General features: G+C 42.4%; 1 protein-coding gene and 1 long non-coding RNA gene across 2 annotated transcripts in view; both read right to left on the bottom strand.

Annotated features, from left to right (window-relative positions):
• LOC126495720 (zinc finger protein 120-like) overlaps positions 1-19,581 on the bottom strand; it is a 29,905-nt gene extending 10,324 nt beyond the window's left edge. The window contains exon 1 of the mRNA XM_050133321.1: positions 19,429-19,581. The gene's annotated coding sequence lies outside the window, so the exon portion shown is untranslated. The remainder of the gene's footprint in view (positions 1-19,428) is intronic.
• Positions 7-19,420, bottom strand: LOC126495723 (uncharacterized). The gene is made up of 3 exons (XR_007590215.1): positions 15,057-19,420; positions 14,864-14,936; positions 7-5,019 (listed from the first exon to the last, which is right to left on the bottom strand). It is a non-coding gene; the product is annotated as an uncharacterized lncRNA (long non-coding RNA).
• Positions 19,582-20,444: the final 863 nt, after the last annotated feature.

Raw genomic sequence — 20,444 nt, 5'->3', positions numbered from 1 at the left:
TAACAAGATCAGAAATGAAAAGGGAGACATAACCACAGACACAGAGGAAACTCAGAAAAGCATTAGATCTTACTACAAAGGCCTGTATGCCACAAAATTGAAAAATATTAAAGAAATGGGCACTTTTTTAGATAAGTACCATATACCAAAGTTAGACCAGGACCAGGTGAACAATCTAAATAGACCTGTTAGTCACAAAGAATTAGAAGTTGTTATAAAAAACCTCCCTACCAAAAAAAGCCCAGGTCCAGACGGTTTCAATGCAGAATTCTACCAGAACTTCCAAGAAGACCTAATACCTATACTCCTTTAATGTATTTCACAATATAGAAACAGAAAAGTCATTGCCAAATTCCTTCTGTGAAGCTACAGTTATCCTGATACCAAAACCACACAAAGGCTCAACCAAGAAAGAAAATTACAGGCCAGTCTCACTCATGAACATCGATGCGAAAATCATCAATAAAATACTGGCAAACCGAATCCAAGAACACATTAGAGAAATTATCCATTATGATCAAGTAGGCTTCATCCCAGGAATGCAGGGCTGGTTCAACACACGAAAATCTATCAATGTAATCTATCATATAAATAAACTGAAAGAAAAAAACCATATGATCATTTCATTAGATGCTGAAAAAGCATTTGACAAAATTCAACATTTCTTTATGATAAAGGTCTCAGAGAGATTAGGGATACAATGGTCATACCTAACTATAATAAAAGCTATTTATAGCAAGCCGACAGCTAACATCAAATTAAATGGAGAGAAACTAAAAGCCATTCCACTAAAATCAGGAACATGACAAGGCTGTCCACTCTCTCCATACCTCTTCAATATAGTCCTTGAAGTTCTAGGAATAGCAATAAGACAACATAAGGGGATCAAAGGAATTCGAATTGGTAAGGAAGAAATTAAACTTTCATTATTTGCAGATCATATGGTAGTGTACATAAGCGACCCCAAAAGCTCGACCAAAGAACTCCTACAGCTGATAAACACCTTTAGTAGCATGGCAGGATACAAAATCAATTCCAAAAAATCAGTTGCCCTCCTATACACAAAGGATAAGGAAGCAGAGAGGGAAATCAGAGAAGCATCACCTTTCACAATAGCCACAAATAGCATAAAATATCTTGGGGTAACTCTAACCAAGGAAGCGAATGATCTATTTGACAAGAACTTTAAGTCTTTGAAGAAAGAAATTGAGGAGGATACCAGAAAATGGAAGGATCTCCCTTGCTCTTGGATTGGGAGGATCAACATAGTTAAAATGGCAATTCTACCAAGGGCAATTTATAGATTAAATGCAATCCCCATTAAAATCCCATCGAAATTCTTCACTGATCTTGAGAAGACATTAATCAACTTTATATGGAAAAACAAAAAACCCAGGATAGCCAAAACAATCTTATACAATAACGGAACTTCTGGAGGCATTACCATCCCTCACTTCAAACTCTATTACAGAGCTTCCTTCAGTATTGAAAACAGCTTGGTATTGGCATAAAAACAGAGAAGTCAATCAATGGAATAGAGTAGAAGACCCAGATTTTAACCCACAAACCTATGAACATTTTTGATAAAGGAGCTAAAAGTATTCAATGGAAGAAAGAAAGCATCTTCAACAAATGGTGCTGGCAGAACTGGTTGTCAACCTGTAGAAGAATGAAAATAGATCCATATCTATCACCATGCACAAAACTCAAGTTCAAATGGATCAAAGACCTCAATATCAGGCTGAACACACTGAACCTAATAGAAGAGAAAGTGGGAAGTACTCTATAACATATGGGCACAGGAGATCACGTCCTACATATATCCCCAGCAGCACAGACATTAAGGACAACATTGAATAAATGGGACCTCCTGAAACTGAGAGGCTTCTGTAAAGCAAAGGACACTGTCACTAAGACAAAAAGGCAGCCCACTGACTGGGAGAAGATCTTCACCAATCCTGCAATAGACAAAGGTCTGATCTCCAAAATATATAAAGAACTCAAGAAACTAGACTTTAAAATGCTAATTAATCCAATTAAAAACTGGGGCACTGAACTGAACAGAGAATTCTTGACAGAAGAAATTCAAATGGCCAAAAGACACTTAAGGTCATGCTCAACCTCCTTGGCAATCAGGGAAATGCAAATTAAAACAACATTGAGATAAGATCTTACACCTGTCAGAATGGCTAAAATAAAAAACACCAATGATAGCCTTTGCTGGAGAGGTTGTGGAGTAAGGGGTACACTCATCCATTGCTGGTGGGAATGCAAACTTGTACAACCACTTTGGAAATCAGTGTGGCGGTTTCTCAGGAAATTTGAGATCAACCTACCCCAAGATCCAGTAATTCCACTCTTGGGAATATACCCATGAGATGCCCTTTCATATGACAAAAGCATTTGTACAACTATGTTCATAGCAGCATTATTTGTAATAGCCAGAACCTGGAAACAACCTAGATGCCCTTCAATAGAAGAATGGATGAAGAAAGTGTGGAACATTTACATATTAGAGTACTACTCAGCGGTAAAAAAACAATGACTTGGTGAATTTTGCATGCAAATGGATGGAAATAGAAAACACTATCCTGAGTGAGGTATCCCAGACCCAAAAAGATGAACATGGGATGTACTCACTCATAATTGGTTTCTAGCCATAAATAAAGGACATTGAGCATATAATTTGTGATCCTAGAGAAGCTAAATAAGAAGGTGAACCCAAAGAAAAACATATACTCATCTGCCTGGATATGGGAAGTAGACAAGATTGCCGGGAAAAAACTGGGAATTTGGGGGTGAGGTGGTATGGGGCTAAGGGGAATTGGGGTGAGAAACGTGAGAAGAGGAGGATTGGGGGAGCTTAGGGGAATGGAATGGGATGGGGGAATGGGATGGGTGGGACACGGGAGCAGAGAAATATATATCCTAATTAAGGAAGCCATCTTAGGGTTGGCAAGAGCCTTGACTCTAGAGGGGCTCGCAGGTGTCGAGGGAGATGACCCCAGATAGTACCTTGGGCAACTGAGGAGAGGGAACCTGAAATGACCCTATCCTATAGCCATACTGATGAATATCTTGCATATCACCTTAGAACCTTCATCTGGCGATGGATCAAGATAGAGACAGAGACCCAAATAGGAGCACCGGACTGAGCTCTTAAGATCCAAATGAGGAGCAGAAGGAGGGAGAACATGAGCAAGGAACTCAGGACCACGAGGGGTGCACCCACCCACTGTGACAGTGGAACTGATCTATTGGGAGCTCACCAAGGCCAGCAGGACTGGGACTGAATAAGCAAGGGATGAAACCGAACTTTCTGAACATGGCAGACAATGAAGGCTGATGAGTAGCCAAGGACAATGGCACTAGGTTTTGATCCTAATACATGAACTGGCTTTGTGGGAGCCTAGCCTGTTTGGATGCTCACCCTCCTGGACCTGGATAGAAGTGGGAGGACCTTGGACTTCCCTAGGGCAGGGAATCTGGACTGCTCTTCATTCTCGAGAGGGAGGGGGAATAGAGTGGGGGGGAGAGGGGGAGGGGGCAGTGTGTGGGAGGAGGGGTGGGAAATGGAAAATGGGGAGGAGGCTGGAATTTTTTTTCTTCAACAACTAAAGAAAAAAAAAAGACATTGACCATCTATATCCCACTATTGCAGTAAAAAATTATAAACAGTAATCAGAATCAAACCATAAAAGGTGACAAGGATTTAAATAGTCAAAGAGAATTATCATCTAAAGCAGAAGAAAAAATGGTTTAATGGAAATGAAATTATAGGAGGCACTTATGGATTGTTTGGATGTGAAGTTTGATTACATTCAAGACTTTTTTTGATACAGGTTTCTTTGTTGCTTTGGAATGTGTCCTGGACAAGCTCTTCTAGACCAGGCTGGCCTTGAACTCCACCTGCCTCTGCCTTCCAAGTGCTGGGATTAAAGGCTTGAGCCATCACCTCCTGGCCTTCATTCTAGACATTTTATATTCTATGTATTTCCTATAGAAATTTTACTGCAGAGGAAAGATATTATCTTATAATCGATATTTTAAACATATAAACATACTAAAAAACTAAAAAGTTATGTGGAAAAAAACTGAGTTGTTTTTAAAAAGAAAACTGAAACTTCATCTATTAGCAAGAATTTACCAAGGTTAAATTGTAGCATGTTTTACTAATGTTGAGATTGAATCATTATGGACAGGAAGTGAACATTGGAAAAGAGCTTACAGTAATTTCTTGGGAGAGATTAACAACAAATATCCCTTTAGCCATAATATTAATGATCATACAGGGAAGTAACTAATTCTAGGGAAAGGTTTCATCTAGCTTCCTGTATTTAATTTTGGGCTTGAGTCTCTATCTGTTATCTAGGCATACATAACAAATACTCATCCTTTAACCTCTTACATATCTGCAGCATGTGACAATTAAAATGCTTAAGTTTTTTGCAATGAAATATGAGCGTGCATTACAGTGACCTTTGAAGTCTCCAAAAGAAGTGTGAGTCACGCAAGGAAGATTTCAACTGCACTATGTTATTGTTTCACCATCTAAACATCAGGTTTGGACTACAAACTGCTCGGGACAATATCAAAATGGTACATTGAGATGATTGAGACTACTGGGAACATATGTTTTAATGAAGCAAACAGTTCATTTTGGAGGTTTGAGGAAGAGATGATGGGCAAAAACACAGACAGGTTGAATGACGGAATTGAATCAAAGAGTCAGATATTAATCCTCCCATCTATGAACACCTGATTTTTGACAAATAAGCTAAAATTATACAATGAAAAAAGAAAGCATCTGCAACAAATGGTTATGGCATAACTGGATATCAACATGTAAAGGACTGCAAATAGATCCATATCTATCACCATGCACAATACTCAAGTCCAAAGGGGATACAGACCTTAATATGACTCGGACCACACTGAAACTGATAGGAATGTGAATAGTAGCCTTCCAAGCATGGAACAGAAGATCAGTTCCTAAATATAACACCTGTAACACAGAGTCTGAGAGAAAAAATAAATAAATGGGACCTTCTGAAACTGAGAAGCTTCTGCAAAGCAAAGGACACAGCCAATAACACAATAAGGAAGCTTATTGAATGGGAAAATAAATTTCCAATCCCATATAAGATAGAGGACTGATCTCCAAAATATATAAAGAACTCAAGAAATTAAACATCAAAATTTCAAATAATTCAATTAAAAATGGGGTACAGAACTAAACAGAGAATTTTCTATAGAATAATCTCAAATGGCCAAAAGACACTTCAGTTTCTCCATGTTACTCAAGTGTAAATCTTCTCTTAGGCCTGCCTTAGGAATCCTGACTCCTATCTGTCCAGAGTCCTCCAAACCTCTATGGTAAATTTTAGTCAGGTAGTGATTAGCTCTGCTGTAATGCTAAGGAAGCTTTATTGTCAGAATATAATCAAAATATCACACATTTCCCTATTTGTCTAATTAAAAAGTGAAGGTTTTAACTATCACAGTAAAGCTATATACACTAAATACAATAACTATATATAATATATACAGGAAAGAATTATACTAACAATGTCCAATCCATTTGCATTTGGAAAATTTAGAGAAAATATTTGATCATCTATCCTATCTTAGTAAGCCCAAGGTGTTGTACCTAAATTACTTTTTATCCTAACTGGTATTACTAACCTTAAATAATCTTTCTGTCTCTTAGTCTTATATACTTTATACATTTTTAGTTCATCTTTTTTCAATTTGTTAACATGCATAATTACAATTATCGAGTCTTTAGCTCCATCAAGGAACCCAGAAGGATATATTACCTGAGTAAACAGAGAGTATAAAGCAAACAACATTTAAAATGAAGAAACAACACCACCTGCCTATTTAAAATAAATTTTTGCCAGGCTTTAGTGGTACATGCTGTTAATCCCAGCACTTTCATAGAGGAGGCAGATATATCTCACTGAATTAGAGGCCAGCCTGTTCTACAAAGTGAGTTCCAGGAAAACCAGAGGAACAAAAAGGAATCTATCTTTAAAAAAAAAAAAAAAGTATTTTTGTTTCACATTGAAAACACACCTAACATGATTATAAGCATGTTTATAATAAGTGACTGTTAGGCCAATTTATTCTTTCGAAAGGGGATATTTTATTTGGATGATGTGGGTTTTTTTAGATATCTCAGTTGTCTAGTGGTTTTTAGATTCCTTAGTTTGATGTTTTCATACTTTACTAAGGCAAAACAAAACTCTGCCTTAACCCTAACTTTATGGAGTTTTATTTTTGGAAATTCTATTTAATCAAAAGGAAAACATCTGTTAGTCTTATGAATTAGCTAAGATTGAATGATAATGCTCTCTGATGAACTATTGTCTCTTTTACTCAAGAGATCTTTTTGTTTGAAACTAATCTTTAAGGATTTAAGTGGTCTCTGTAACTTTATTCCCCAATTTAATACATACCTTGGTTTTTATTCTGAATGAAATGTATCTTAAAAGCATACAAGTTGGTTTAATTTCCAGGGCTTTTTTTATTATCTAATGTTTACTCACACCTGTTGTTTCTAGTTTATTAGCATTTAAAAATTTAAAAGTTAATAATCTATTCTGTAACATATCTCTGCGGGCCTTGATTACCACTTTCTATTAACTGAGCATATATTTTAAAATGTCTGATGAAGTGTAAATCTAAGTAATTTTTTTAATCCCAAAATAACCTAAAAATGATTTAAAATTTACTTCTGTTACATGGCATAGAGCAGAAGATGTGGATTGTGCCCTATCTACCTGTCTAACACATTGCACACCTGAGAAATCTCTGCACATCAGAAACTCCTTCTGTCCCCTGGAACTGAGCTTCACTGGATCCCACCATTGCAGCTAGTGGTAACACCATGTTAAAAGCACTCTACTCTACTATTGCTCTACCAGGTCCTAAACAATTTGTAATCTTTATAACATAAACCTGAAATTGGAATGCAATATTCAGAACTTCTAGAAACTAAACCTTCAGTTTTCTAATCTCTCTTCCCACTGCACAACAAAAGCAGTGCCCATGTGTGTACTCTGGACAGAGATAGAACCAGCATCATTTCCTTCCATTCCAGGGCTGCAGTATTTCTATACACAAAGAGGCTCAGAGAACAAGGGCCACTGCCACCATGAACCACATGGACCAATATAACTGAAGTCTAGCTCATGGTACTTCCAAGTATCAGCAGAAATGACATTTCAACAGACCTGCTCTGAACACCCACCCCCACTCATTATGGGATAGCTTATGGCCTTCCTTACCACCCCCTACTGCAGAGACAAAAGAGAATCATGAGAACTCACAACTTGTCTGCCACTATTACTCTTGATTTCTAACCCGTCCCAGAATCCCTCACTAGCTAGGGCCACCCAGCTGGGCCTCTCAATATTAGCAGCTCCTCTACAGGAGGATCAGAGATCAAATGACTCAGACAGCACAATCCTTCCAGTCCTGCCCTCCCAGCCCAGCAGACAGGGTCCCAGTTTAGACAGTTTGTATTTAGTACACATTTTCCCACTCCCCTATAGCACATCCTCTTCCTCATCTAAAGCACAGGGTCCTTTGTGTGCACATTCCATCACATACTCACTTTCCAGTGCAGCCATCCCACTGACTCAGAGATGGGAAATCCTGCAGATAAACACAGGTCACAGTCATAAAGTAACTACTGTTACTGTGTAACTGTGGTTACTTTGTAACTGTTGTTAAAGAAGAACAGACCAGGAATTAGAAAACAATCCAGGGATCTTAGGGCTTGGAGGCAGCATGGAGAATGTAAATATGATGTAGTTGTCATCTCAAAAACTATTGTGAAAACTTGAGACAGACTCTATGGTCATGAACTCCAGAGAAAGGGATTTGTATTATAGCACAGTAAAAATTTTTCATATATTTTCTCTAAAGATCAATGTCTTAATAGAGAAAAGTCCTGTTAAGTAGGGCCACAACATTTTGCCCAGATATTCTATTGTAGAAGAACTACTGTAAATATAGCAATTAGGTTTAAAGATAAGGTCATTCCTTTCCCAGATTCCTTTTTGCATTGGTCTATGGACTGCAAACAATGGTCAATCAGGACATTCATAGAGCATCTACAATTGACTACCTGAATCCACATAGCTAATCTCAACTACTTATGAAGGGAAAAGTTTTCACCCTCAGTCCAGCCTCTCCTTTCTGCACTGTCTCCACCAGCTTCAATAAACTCTTCCTCCTATTGTGGGCTGAGGACGGAAGGAATGCTCCATATGCAAATCCTTTCCCTGCAACTGCAATGCATAGTCAACTACATGACTCACCCGCAAAATTTTAAAACTGTGAGGGGGTACAATCATTTTAAAAGAAATTTTGAAAGTCTAATGTACAGGACAGCAAGGTCATTGCCCTGGACAGCAGCAGACCAAGGCCACCTGAGTCAACATAAGAGAACTTGTCTCAGAAACTATTTTCCTAACAGGATGGAAATGCAGCTGTTCTAGAATTAATATAACTTTCATTGAGAAATCACTTCGAACACTGACGGTGCCAAACTGTAATGCCTCCTTGAAAGGCTTGATAGAGGTTGTTCTTTGATATGGGGATGTGCCTGGTGTCTGGTTTTAAATCAACAGTGGATTCTTTGCAATGGCTTGGACCCAAATATCTGGACAATCCAGTTGAACAATGTGTTCCCTAGCATCCTAAACTCTAACAGCCCCGGTTAAAATACGTTTATCTTTTGGGTGATTTAGAAGCAGTCTTCCCTCAACTAAATTCTACTTTGGGAGACTGAACTATTTCCAAGGCATTGGCGAATTCTTTGTATCAGCAATTCTCCTCTTCTACGTTGCAGCTTGGAAGTGCAGTGCTACCCAACAGGTGAGATGCCTTGATACCGTCCACATAGTTAAATATAAATGGAGATTGTATGTAAAGGTTATATGCAAAGTGCTCAATATCGAGAAGATACTGAAGAAACGAGGCTTCCCTGACTTTGGCATATTGAAGTTGACAAGTAAGATGTTTGTACACACAGCACCCTGCTCCCAATTCTCTAAGCCGATTAAACCCAAAGCGCACAGCTATTCAGAGGTCTGTCCTTAGGTCTAGGAATTAACAGGACTGCATGGGACTTCACAACACAGAGAATATGGCGGCAGGTTCCCACCCGGATCACGAAAGGACACAATGTACTGTACTGTCTACCGCACCTCACCCTCCGCTCCTCCCCATCTGGAGACAGCATTCCCCCGCTCACCATGTTGTCGTTTCTCAGCTCGCCAAAGCTCTCAGTTTATCAACTCCCTGCAGCAGCAACTTTACCGCAACACAGAAAACCAATGGTGCCAGCTCCTCTGCAAAATCGAGACTGAATGAAGAAGCCCGGAAGAGCCCTGCATCACAGCTGACTGGCAGGTCTCCTGGAGGGCCTGATTGGCTAGCGAGGCCTGAGTGACAAGAACACCTCCCACAAGACTGAAGTGTGCTTAAAGAGACAGAACAGAGATTTGGGGCCATTCCATTCACCTGAGACATCATAATCTTGCACTCCATAGGAACTTTCCATTTTACCTCCAGAATACGACGTGGCCAGTTAGCTTGTGCAGTGCACTGTGCTGTGTTAGGTGGGTCCAGGGATTTCCTGTCCCACAGGGGAAAGAATGCCCAGAATATAAACAGCTAAGGAGAGTTTTAAGGTCACAAAAGGAGATGTTTGGCTTCATGCTGAGGTCAGATGAACTGAAGGTACTTTTTACATGGTTTTCACAGGGATTCACACAACAGAAAAGAGAAAAGCAGGAGCCTGGTCTCAAACAAGGTGGCAGGTCTTTCCCCCATCAGAAGGCTGGATGATGGCTCCATTGCTTTACGGGTTTTATTACTGAAATTCAAAGCAAACTCCAGGAAAATTAATAATAATAAAAAGAGTAGTGTTCATGGAAATGTGAATACATAGAGAATAATGGAGCTAGAAGGAATGTCTTCATGAGCACTATTGTTAGCCAGCACATCTTCCTCCATGGTCAGGTGAATAAAATATACAACTGCAGTATTCAAGATTCTCTACATGAACAGGACAGGTAGAATGAAGCTCACCTTTATGCAAAAAGTGGGCTTATTAGAATGTCTCACAAGCTGTGTTTCAGGTCGTCTAAAAATAGCTACTTATAAATGACAATTGAAGAATCCAGTAGATTGCTTCTCAATCTTTTACCAAAGATCAAGTGAAGAATCCAGTAGTTGTTCAGCCCATGAGGCTTGATGTCTCAGCTGGCTTTAAGTATTCACCAAAAATTTCAAAGAAGTAGTCTCTAGTACTAGAAAAGGAATAAGCTTGGTAGCCAGAGCAAGGTGATAAAAAAAAGACTTTCTACTTCAATATACTTTCTATGTAACTGCTGCTACCAGAAGGTGAGAAGGTTAAAGTTAGATCATAGTCTTGTTTGATTCAGATTTTCTTGTTTTGGTGATTTCAAGACAGGATTTTTCTGTGTAGGTTTGGAAATCATTCGGTAGGCCAGACTGGTCTCAAACTCAGAAAATCCCAGTGCCCTTTGTTGTGCCTCCAAAGAGAGACCACCAGATAGGTCCAGACTGTAAATAAGCAAGGTTTAATCAGCATAATGCAAGCATGTTTGGAACTCGTCTCCACCCCCCTTACAACAAGGTAGAGAGGAGTTGTATCTCCTCTGTGGGGTAAGCTTTTAAAGGCATAACTACAAAGAGGATCTTTGATGCTGCTTTGGCATGGGTCCAAGGACTTTTGCTCCCTCCCATTCTGTTAAGTCAGCCTTCTCCTTGTTCTTAGAGCAAGGCCACTGTCCTTGAGTTAGGCCATCTTTAACAGCCTGTACCAGGTGGCTGGCTGGGCTGAGCTAAGTGACCTTGTGCTTGGAGTCCCCCCAGGTGGGAGAGGGGAAGGCCACTATCTTCCTGAGAAAACATTCTGCTAGGAAATTTCTTCTCGCCCCTTTGAGAATAAGGGGTGAGGGTACCACAACTCTTGCTCCTGAGTCATGTTAAAAGTGTGCATGGCCACCAAGCAGCTAAAGATGGGTCCAATTATCTCAAACTATCCAGATTAATGGAGAATTTTCCCATTTCAAAACCTTTAAGTAAAATCTCTCTCAGGTATAATTAATTCTTTGTGTATTAGTTAATTCCAGAGGTAGTCAGTTTGACTACGAAAAATAGCCATTTCTACAGCCAAGACAAAAGAAATGAGAAAAAATTATTGCTTGCAGGAGGCACAAAGTGCACGGGAGTTATTTTCAAAACTGTTTTTCCTCAACAAAGGAAGAATGGGGATTTTACTTAGGATGTCTGAACATGCTCATGTAATGTTCTTCCTTTTCTTTTTTTTTTTTCCAGGTTCTTCAATTTTATTTATTTATTACGTACACAGTGTTCAGCCTCCATGTTTTGCCTACAGGCCAGAAAAGGGCACCAGATCTCATTACAGATGGTTGTGAGCCACCACGTGGTTGCTGGGAATTGAACTCAGGACCTCCGGAAGAGCAGTCAGTGCTCTTAACCTCTGAGCCATCTCTCCAGCCCCCTGTTCTTCCTTTTCTTAAGCATGCTAAACTAACAAATCCACTAGTGAACATGATTACAATGTAAAAACAGATATTTAGGGACATTCCTATGATGAAGTCTTGTAGGAACATACTTAAATTAGACAAATGATGGAAAGAAATGTCTCTGGCATGTTCATATTTTACCATAAGGTCTTACTTGAAAATCAAGTAGATGACACTGTGAAAAGTTGATTGTCAATCTTGATGTTTGATCTAAAAGATAACTGTACCAACCCTGTACATCTCACAGACACAAAAGATAGAGAACACAAAACCAAAAAACTTCAAGGAAAAGTCACCTAACAGCCCTCTATACAGTGCTCCTGGATGAACAGTTATGATAATCTCTATTAATCTCAGAGCAAAGCTGGTTTTTCTCTGAGCAGGGTGGCAGCAAGGGTCAGATTAGCAAGGATTTAGGCCAGCGCTGCCTTGAACAGATTTGGTGTCCTGTGCGCCCAGGTGGAAGCCGGAAGTTAGACTTTACTTGCACCTTCCCATCACTATAAACAGAGTAATGTATGTCACAGACAGTCAAATGACAAACTATAAAGTCCTTCCTAGGGCTTAGGCACTGTCCTACCCCACATTTCCACCTAAAAGGACAAGACAATTTATCACTAAGCACACCACTGACTTACAACTACCAGACAAACTGTAGTGAGATTATTATCCTGTACTTTTTCCAGTTCTCGTCCATGGCCTTTAATCCCTTGCCCCCTGCTGAGGTCTGGAAACTGAGAAGTGATTTATTAACAAAGACCAGAACTCTATAGACTCTCCTCTGGATGTACTTTTACCAAGGTCTGTCTGTCAGTGTTCTGGCAGAGTTGGTTCTCTGAGGGAGGGGTTCCCAAAATCCCAGCTCCAAGAAGGTAATATTAAAGATTTGAGGAAATGTTCTACAGCTAGATTGTGGTAGTGACTTTGTAATCTGTAAGTGTTAAAAAAGAATCTGATAAATTTCAGAACGGATTGTAATTGTTTCCTGTAGGGGAAAAAGGGAGAAAGAACAGGAAAATTATCTGCATTAAAAAATTTAAGTCTATAAGAGCTAGTTTCAGGACAGCTGGGGCTGTTATACAGAGAAACCCTGCCTTCAAAAACCAGAATAAATAAACAAATAAAAAATAAAAAAATTAGACAATTAGCTCGGAGTTGTGGCTTATGCCTTTAATCCCCACATTCAGGAGACACAAGCAGGCGGATCTGTGTGAGTTCGAGGCCAGGCTGGCCTACAGAGAGAGAGTTCTAGGATCATCAGGGCTATACATAGAAACACTGTAATAAAACAAACAAACTAAATAACCAAAAACAACCAAACAAAAAACGGTAGTCAGGTGAACACGATGGCTCATTCCTATAATTCCACCAGGTGAAAGTTAGAGACAGGAGGATGAGGAGTTGAAGGCCAGCTATGGCTCAGAAGACCTAGCCGCTCACAACCCCCAAGACAAATCCCAGCACTTGGGGAGGGCAGAGGCTGACAGTTCAAGGGCAGCCTTGTCTATCATAATTAGTTCCAAACTAGCCAAGCTCTTATAGTGAGATTCTGACTCTAAATAAGTAAGATAAAGTAAGCACACACATTAAATTTACATTAAAACTGTTTTTGCATTTTTACTATATTCCTTTATTTTGTTATGTGTGGCATATGCTATGGCACGTGTAGTCTAAGAAGCTGTGAGAACAGATTCTCTCCTACCGTAACATGGGTTCCTGAGGATCAAACGCAGCTCTCCAAGCCGTTCACACTCCATGCAGCATCGCACTATTCTGCTGCAGAACTTCCCAAGTAACTCCATGCCCACTGACACTATCCCATTACACTCCAAGCTCAGCAACCTCTTCTCTTCTTTCTGCCTTTACCAATCTGTCCATTCCACAAAGACGTCCACAACTTCCAAACATCACCAGCATTGTCATATCTGGCTATCTGGAAAATGTGTATGCATGGGTACCCAAGCCCACGGAAACCAGAGGGGATCCTGGCTGTTCTACTCTATTACTTCCTATCCTTTCCCATCAGACAGGGTCTCTGAGTAAAGCTACAGCGTATTTGGGCGAGATGCGTGGCCAGCAATCACCAACGTCCTCCTGTGTCTCCCTTCCCATTATAGCAATGGGGTTACAGACACACGCAATCACACCCAGCATTTTTAAGCTTCCTTTCTATGTTATGTGCATGGGTTGCCTGCATGTGTCTGTGCACCATGTGCACACAGTAACCAAGGACAGTAGAGGAGGGAGTCAGATAGCTTGAACTGGACTTACAGATTGTTAGCCACTAACTGTGTTAAATGGGTGCTAGGAACTAAATCCTAACCCCCATCCCAAACATGAGCAACAAATGCTTGTAACCACTGAGTCATCTCTCCATTCCACACCTGGAATGTTTTATGTGACAACTGGGCAGGGCTGAACTTGTAGTATGGCCCAGAACTCATCTTGTCTCCAGGAGTACTCGAAGCCAGCACTGGACAGAACCTCACTTTTTCTGGACCATGATACAGAGCAGGAACTTGGGGCTCTTGCCATTTGTCATCACACCACTCCAGTATAACCCAGGTACCTACTTGGCCCTGGTATCTACCAATTCAGCCATCAGTAATGCTGAGCACCTACCATGTGGCTGGCTGTATTTTAGTCCTGAGATACAACAGGAAAGAGGAGAAGCAGATTTTCTACCTTGGGGAACTCACAGGACATGGCACTTATCTATCTCCCACCCAGAAGAGGGAAAACTGAAGGCTGATGTCTAGGTCAGCTGAGATGTTTCCCTATGAAGAGAAACAAAGAGGTGACAGGAAGGTCAAGGTGTCGAGTGGGACTGGAAGGAGGAGAGACCCATCCTCCATATGGAAGGAAAAGCACTCGGTGATGGGAACGGCAAGTGCCAGAGGCCTGGGCAGGATTCTCCCAGTGTGCTCAGCTCAGTGAAAGCAGGATGGGGAGGACACAGAAAAGCATCTAGAGCCAGCACCAGGAAATGAGCCAGGGAAGTGGGAACGGCTGGCAGCTACAGCTTTGACTACTACTACCTCTTTTTTTTTTTTTTTTTTTTTTTTGTCTTGGTTTTTCAAGACAGGGATTCTCTGTGTCTGTCCTGGAACTCGCTCTGTAAACCAGGCTGACCTCGAACTTACATAGATCCACCTGCCTCTCCAAGTGCTGGGAATAAAGGCGTGCACCACCACTGCTTGGCTCACAGTTTGACTTCTAAGGCTTGTATTGCGAAGACAGGCAGCTTCCAACAGCAGCATCATCCTTACCTTGATAAACCACAGCAATTCCTCCAAAACGCCCTCCCAGAACACTCGTTTGGTGAGAGCAGAGGAAATTCACCTGAAAAATAGGTTGTAACATAGTTCAAATGTGGTAAAATACAGCAAGCCATCATTCAGCTTTCTCTGTGGAGGGAAACGACCTGGGGGTGGACACACACACACAGACACACACACATACCTGGATTGGCTTCAGGAAAACTGGAAACTCCCACCCAGCTTCGGGCTAAGTCAGTGAAATCACAGGTCTGCATTGACACAGGGGTACCCATATGGCAAAGAGAAAAAGTCCTCACCCACTACTGAGCCACTATCACTGTCACTGGTGTTTAACAACAACACCCAAATTGTGGCCTAGACACAACCTAAAGGCTCTCATACCCAAGTCCACCACGCTCCAGGCAGAGCGATATCACTCTGGTAAAAACTGAAAAAGTTTTCAGACATTTGGGGAGCAAACTGACCTAGCATCAGAAAACAGAAATGTTTATGCCTCCGAACCTGAAGGCAAAACAGAAGAGACAAAGGGGCAGGGCAGGAGCTCAATCAACAGACAAGGTAAAGAGGACAGGCTCAGAGTATATGTTTGTCAGAGAGCAATACTTTCCTCTTTACCGTCTACATGGTCTACGTGGGAAAGCTGAATGCAGATTAGAGAAGAAGAATAACTTGTCTACAGTATAAGCAGAGGAGAGGGACTAAAACTGGGCATCAGAGTTCTAGGAGGCCCTGCGCACTGGGTTAATCCGTGCAGTAGCTGCTAAAGTTCCCTCCTCCAGACCATGCTTGAGATAAGTAAACCCTCACTCAAAGTCTTGTGCTTGATGCTTGGTGCCAGGAACCCCAAAAGAGCACTTCTTCCCCGGGGCCACTCTGTAGGCTTACACATCCTCTGAGTTGCTCTATAAAATCCAAGGCTGTTTTGGAAAACCCCAGTTTCCACCTCAGACTTGGTTTGTTTTTTTCTGTGCCTCTTTAACACCGCCTAAGCTATTTTCGCGCCACTTTTTAAAACACGGCAAAGGGGAGCAGGAGATAAGGGGAAGGAAGAGGAGGAGCACAGTCGAGACCTCAGGGCAAGGTTTGGGCAGGTTTCTTCTACTCCGACCCTCGGAGATGCACGACCAGTTGGAACCTAATGGGGGTTAGGAACAAGAAGCCTTAAGGACCAGGTTTACCTGCAGTAGCTATCACCTTGAGGCTCTAGGGCGGGAACGCAGAGCGTAGGATTCTTTGAGCCGGGGTCAGACTTACCGAGGCCGCCAGCCCCGCGCCTCTGCGCCCAGCCCGTCGCTCGTCCTCCCGCAGTCCCTCCCGGTAGTGGGGACTGGCCGCGGTCACCTCTCAGGTTGTATGGCGCCTGCATGCCGAACACCGAAAGGTGCCTGTGCTCGTGCGGTTCTCCTCCTTGAAACCGCAGCGCATAATGTGCTCCACCGGCCCCAGATACTGCAGCTCCCCGTGCCGCGGTGCCTAGGCGCCCTGCTGCTGAGCGGCGAGCTGCAGCTTCAGTTGGGAGCTGGCGACAGTTAGAGGCAGTGTAGTAAGCGCAGAAGATGGGACCTTCCGCGTGCTCTTTTCCCCTACGTTTGGTGCCTCCCGCCCCTTCCTGCTAGGAAGCTTCTGACTGGCCATGATTGTCAGACCCCTGTCCAGGCGGCTGAATTCCTGCTAGCAGAGCAAACACAGGCTGGAGTTCCCAATTCTCTTGATTTATCCTGTCTTTGCATTAAGAGCTTATAGGTTCAGGGCGTGGTGATGCACGCCAGTAATCTCAGCTCGTGGGAGGTCGAGGCCAGAGGATCAGGAATTTAAGGCAATCCTTTGTTTCACGTCAAGTACCAGGCCATCCTGGGTATGAGAGATGCACACTGTTAAAAATAATGATGGACTTTCATTCTTTATAGTGTGTACATTTAGTGTGCGTGGTGTGTGTGTGAGTGTGTGTGTGTATCTGTTCACACACGCATACGCGCACATGCCCCATAGGTTTCTGCTCACACATTGGAAGTGTGGGACAACTCAGGCTATCAAGCTTGGTGACAAGACCTTTCCCGCGAAGCCATCTCTACCACTCTGCTCAACTTTTCAAATTTTAATGCCTCATTTCTCAGTTTTAAGGGAAGGCTTCTAAGGTAAATATTGGTGAGTAGAACCATTTGATGAGTACAAAGTGTACTGATACAAGTGTTGTAAGTGCAACAAGAGATCTGTATCTACCACTTTGTTGAGTACATTGTAGGTACCCAACACACTTTTTAAATTTTGCTTATGTCTGGGAATATGAAGAATAGGATTGGGGCTCTACTGAAATGTACTAAACACTACCAACTTTTTCTTCCGCTGAGAATTGAACCCAGACTTCCCACATGTTCACACCACCACTGAGCGATCAACCCAGCCCAAGCCTGTATTTGTTTTTCCCTGCATCCCATGTTTGTCATTTTTGCATACGGTATGCATTGGGTAAGAATCCCCCCAAAGGCCTGTGTGTTAAAAGACTCGTTGACCAGCCTGTGGTGTTATTGGTAGGAGGTGTAACCTTTAGCAAGTGGGGTCTAGTGACCAGAAGTAGTCATTTTTGAAGGCAACATTAGGATCCTGACTGCTTCCTGTTTTTCTTTGCTTCCTCCCAGCTATGAGCAAGCAGGGTCTAACTTCACTGCAGAGAGACATGATAACATGGTGTGTATGACAGAGTAAGGGGCTGTTCCCCCAAGACAAGCAGACAACTAAAACAAGCAACCATGTTCTGAAGCCTTCAGCCAAAATAAAGCATCTTAAGTTGACGGTCGCAGTGTAAGGAAACTGACACCATCCATCATTCTCCTGTCTCCGTGCTAAAACTCAGCTTCAAAAGCTCCAGTTCAAAATATCTATGTTGTTGGACTGGACACAAGCCATCTATCCTAACCACGTGAGTAAAAGCACACAGAAGCATTCACACTCCAGTAGCAAAGAGGACGAGCTCCCAATTCTTTGCTATAAATACCCATCGTCTTTACAAACCAAAAAGCAAAAGTAAGCTCCTTGTAGAGACGGCTGGTAGATCATTTTGAGAAGGTAAATAAGATACCTAAGCATTTTTAGGATAATGCAGAGAAACTCCTCTGGCAATACTAAGCTGACTCTCAAAATCTTTTTTTGACAATATGTGCCAAATAAAACTCAATATTTGAAACACTTAAAAATTTAACCTAGATGAATGATATATGCAGCCTCAAAGGGAAAAATAAACTATTAAAAGCACCGAGGAAAGTTTTCACTTCCACCAATGGAGAATAATTCATACTTCTTCCATCAACTGTATCTACTCATATATGAAAATACCTTTGATCTTTTACCTAAGGGTAGGCTGTATAAATATATGCACTTCATTCACAAGTGAACATACCCAGGAAAGGAGAAGGAAGACAATCAACATTCTGAGAAGTGAGGAGTCCCACAGTGTATTTCCAGAAGACTTTGGAGCTACATCTTCTGAGCCTGCTTACTGCTAAGGCCTGGGAAGTGCAAAGTTACAGAATCGACTGCTAAAAGGATGTTGGGAGGGAGGGTGACTAAACATACTTACTGTTCTTAAAGAAATAATATTTCCAAAAAATAGTTACCTTAGAGTAGCTTACAGAATAATAACAGAACCTGCAACGTACAGAGTACCATTATTTTGAGATTATCATTTGCTTTCTACAATGCCTTGGAAAGCAGTAAATACAGATTGAACATGACAGCAATTGTTCAATCCCTGACAGTATTAAATTATATTTTAACCTAATTTCTGGAAAGTTCTGCAGAAGTAGACTAAAAAAAAAAACTAAAATTTAATGTGGAAAAGTCTAGTGAAACAGCAATCAAAACACTAAGAAATTAACAGTATCCAAAGTATACTAACTAAAAATTCAAACGTCTCCACATCCATTCTTCAAACAAGTAAAGCTTTCCTGGAATAGGTCGTTGCAATACAAGATTGTTCAAAGTGCCTTTCCATATGAACGGCGCTTGTGGGAATAAAACCTCTTCAGGAGCTGCTTCATCACAGCTCCAGCTCCAATTTCCTCCGACTCCAACATCAGTGTAAGAACAGTTCCCATAAACAGGGTCAGGAAAGAGGGTACAGAGGAGCATCCATTCTTTTTTGTTTGGGGGGCAAAACCAACCAACATAAAGGTCGTCCAACGATGCCATCTGCACCTATCCCCCTCACCCATGACAATCCCGCAAAGCACTTTTAACCTCTTTGCTCCGCTCCTTGGCCCTTCAGGTCCTCGGAGTCTGAGGAATCCGAGGTTTCTCACATCTCAACCCCGGTTGCAGAGGCAGTGAGCTCCGGGTTCTACAGGAAATGAAGGAGGGCACGAATCTTTAGAGGGCAGAGGGAGAGGCCCTGCGGAAACCCGGAGGCTTGCAAACTCGTGAGCAAGAGAAACCCAGCGGGATGGAGAGGCTGCTGTACCGGTTCAGGGATGAGGACAGAAGGGACAACGGGCACACTCGCTCTAAGAGACGCGGAAGGGCGTCAACTCGGCCAGAGCCGAGCCGCGAAGCCGACTTACGGTTCCTTCTCCCAGCGGGGACCGGCTGGATCCCGCAGGCTGCAGGTCTCCTCCGCCGTGGCCGCCTCCCTCTCGCGCCGAGCCGGTGACCTCGGGTCCGCCCGTCCACCCGGAGCCGGAGGATGCGCGCTGGAGGCCGCGGGAAGCGCTGCGCGAGCCCGAAGCCGGGCGAGCTCACACCCAGCGGGCTCCGCCGCCGCCCACACCGCGAGTGCACGGTGGCCGCTGTCCGCTCCAGACGGCCGCAAGTGGCGCGGACCCTCACGACCGCGGACCCCGCAGAGCGACCCGGAGGGTTTGCCGCCGCACACCTGAAGCAGGCTGGGGCGTAACCCCGGAAGTCATTTCTCGGCGCGGGTGCCCAGAGCGGGGAGGTGCGGGCTGAGGTCTTCGGGGTCCCAAGTCCGTGGAGGGTGAAGAGCGGCGGGGGCCGAGGAAGGGGAAGGACGGTGGAGAGCAGGAGCCCAGACCCGAACTCCCGGGGCGGCGGCTTCTGCTGACCACCGAGGGGCTTCCTGCAGCAGGAAGTTGGGTCGAGCCCCTGGTCCTCTTAGAATGGCAGAGGAATAAGATGGTGGCCGCTCGTCAATGCGCCTTCTTGTCATGAGTTGATTGAAACAATAATTAGTTTGCTTTAAATTCTGTGTAGAAAATGAACAGCTACTTCATTTCTTCTGTAGGTGATTTCTAGAAAGCATTGTTTTCTGTAATCGCCATGTATTTTGTAGTGTCTCTACAGTCCAATGCCTTTTAAAGAAGATTGCGGTCTTTAAGGCGTCCATATATCTTATCGTTTATATTTTATTATGTTTTAGTCGTTTATCGAAGATGAAAATAATTGCTAAACAGGAATGTTTGAGAAAAGCCTCTTTTTTCACTTTCTGTAAGCAGTTCTTCTGCATGTAGTGGCTTTCCAGGAAGATCTTATTAAAATGTTTGAACTGAAAAAATTCCATGGACTGTAGAATGGGAATGAATCTTTACTCAAAACTTAAAGCAAAATGAAATGTTTTCAT

The sequence above is a fragment of the Alexandromys fortis genome, unplaced genomic scaffold (assembly GCF_014885135.2).
Source record: "Alexandromys fortis isolate MF-2015 unplaced genomic scaffold, M_Fortis_MF-2015_v1.1 scaffold_585, whole genome shotgun sequence".
Taxonomy (NCBI): domain Eukaryota; kingdom Metazoa; phylum Chordata; class Mammalia; order Rodentia; family Cricetidae; genus Alexandromys; species Alexandromys fortis.
Note: the sequence above shows the minus strand (reverse complement) of the source record. Positions and strands in the feature narration are given on the sequence as shown.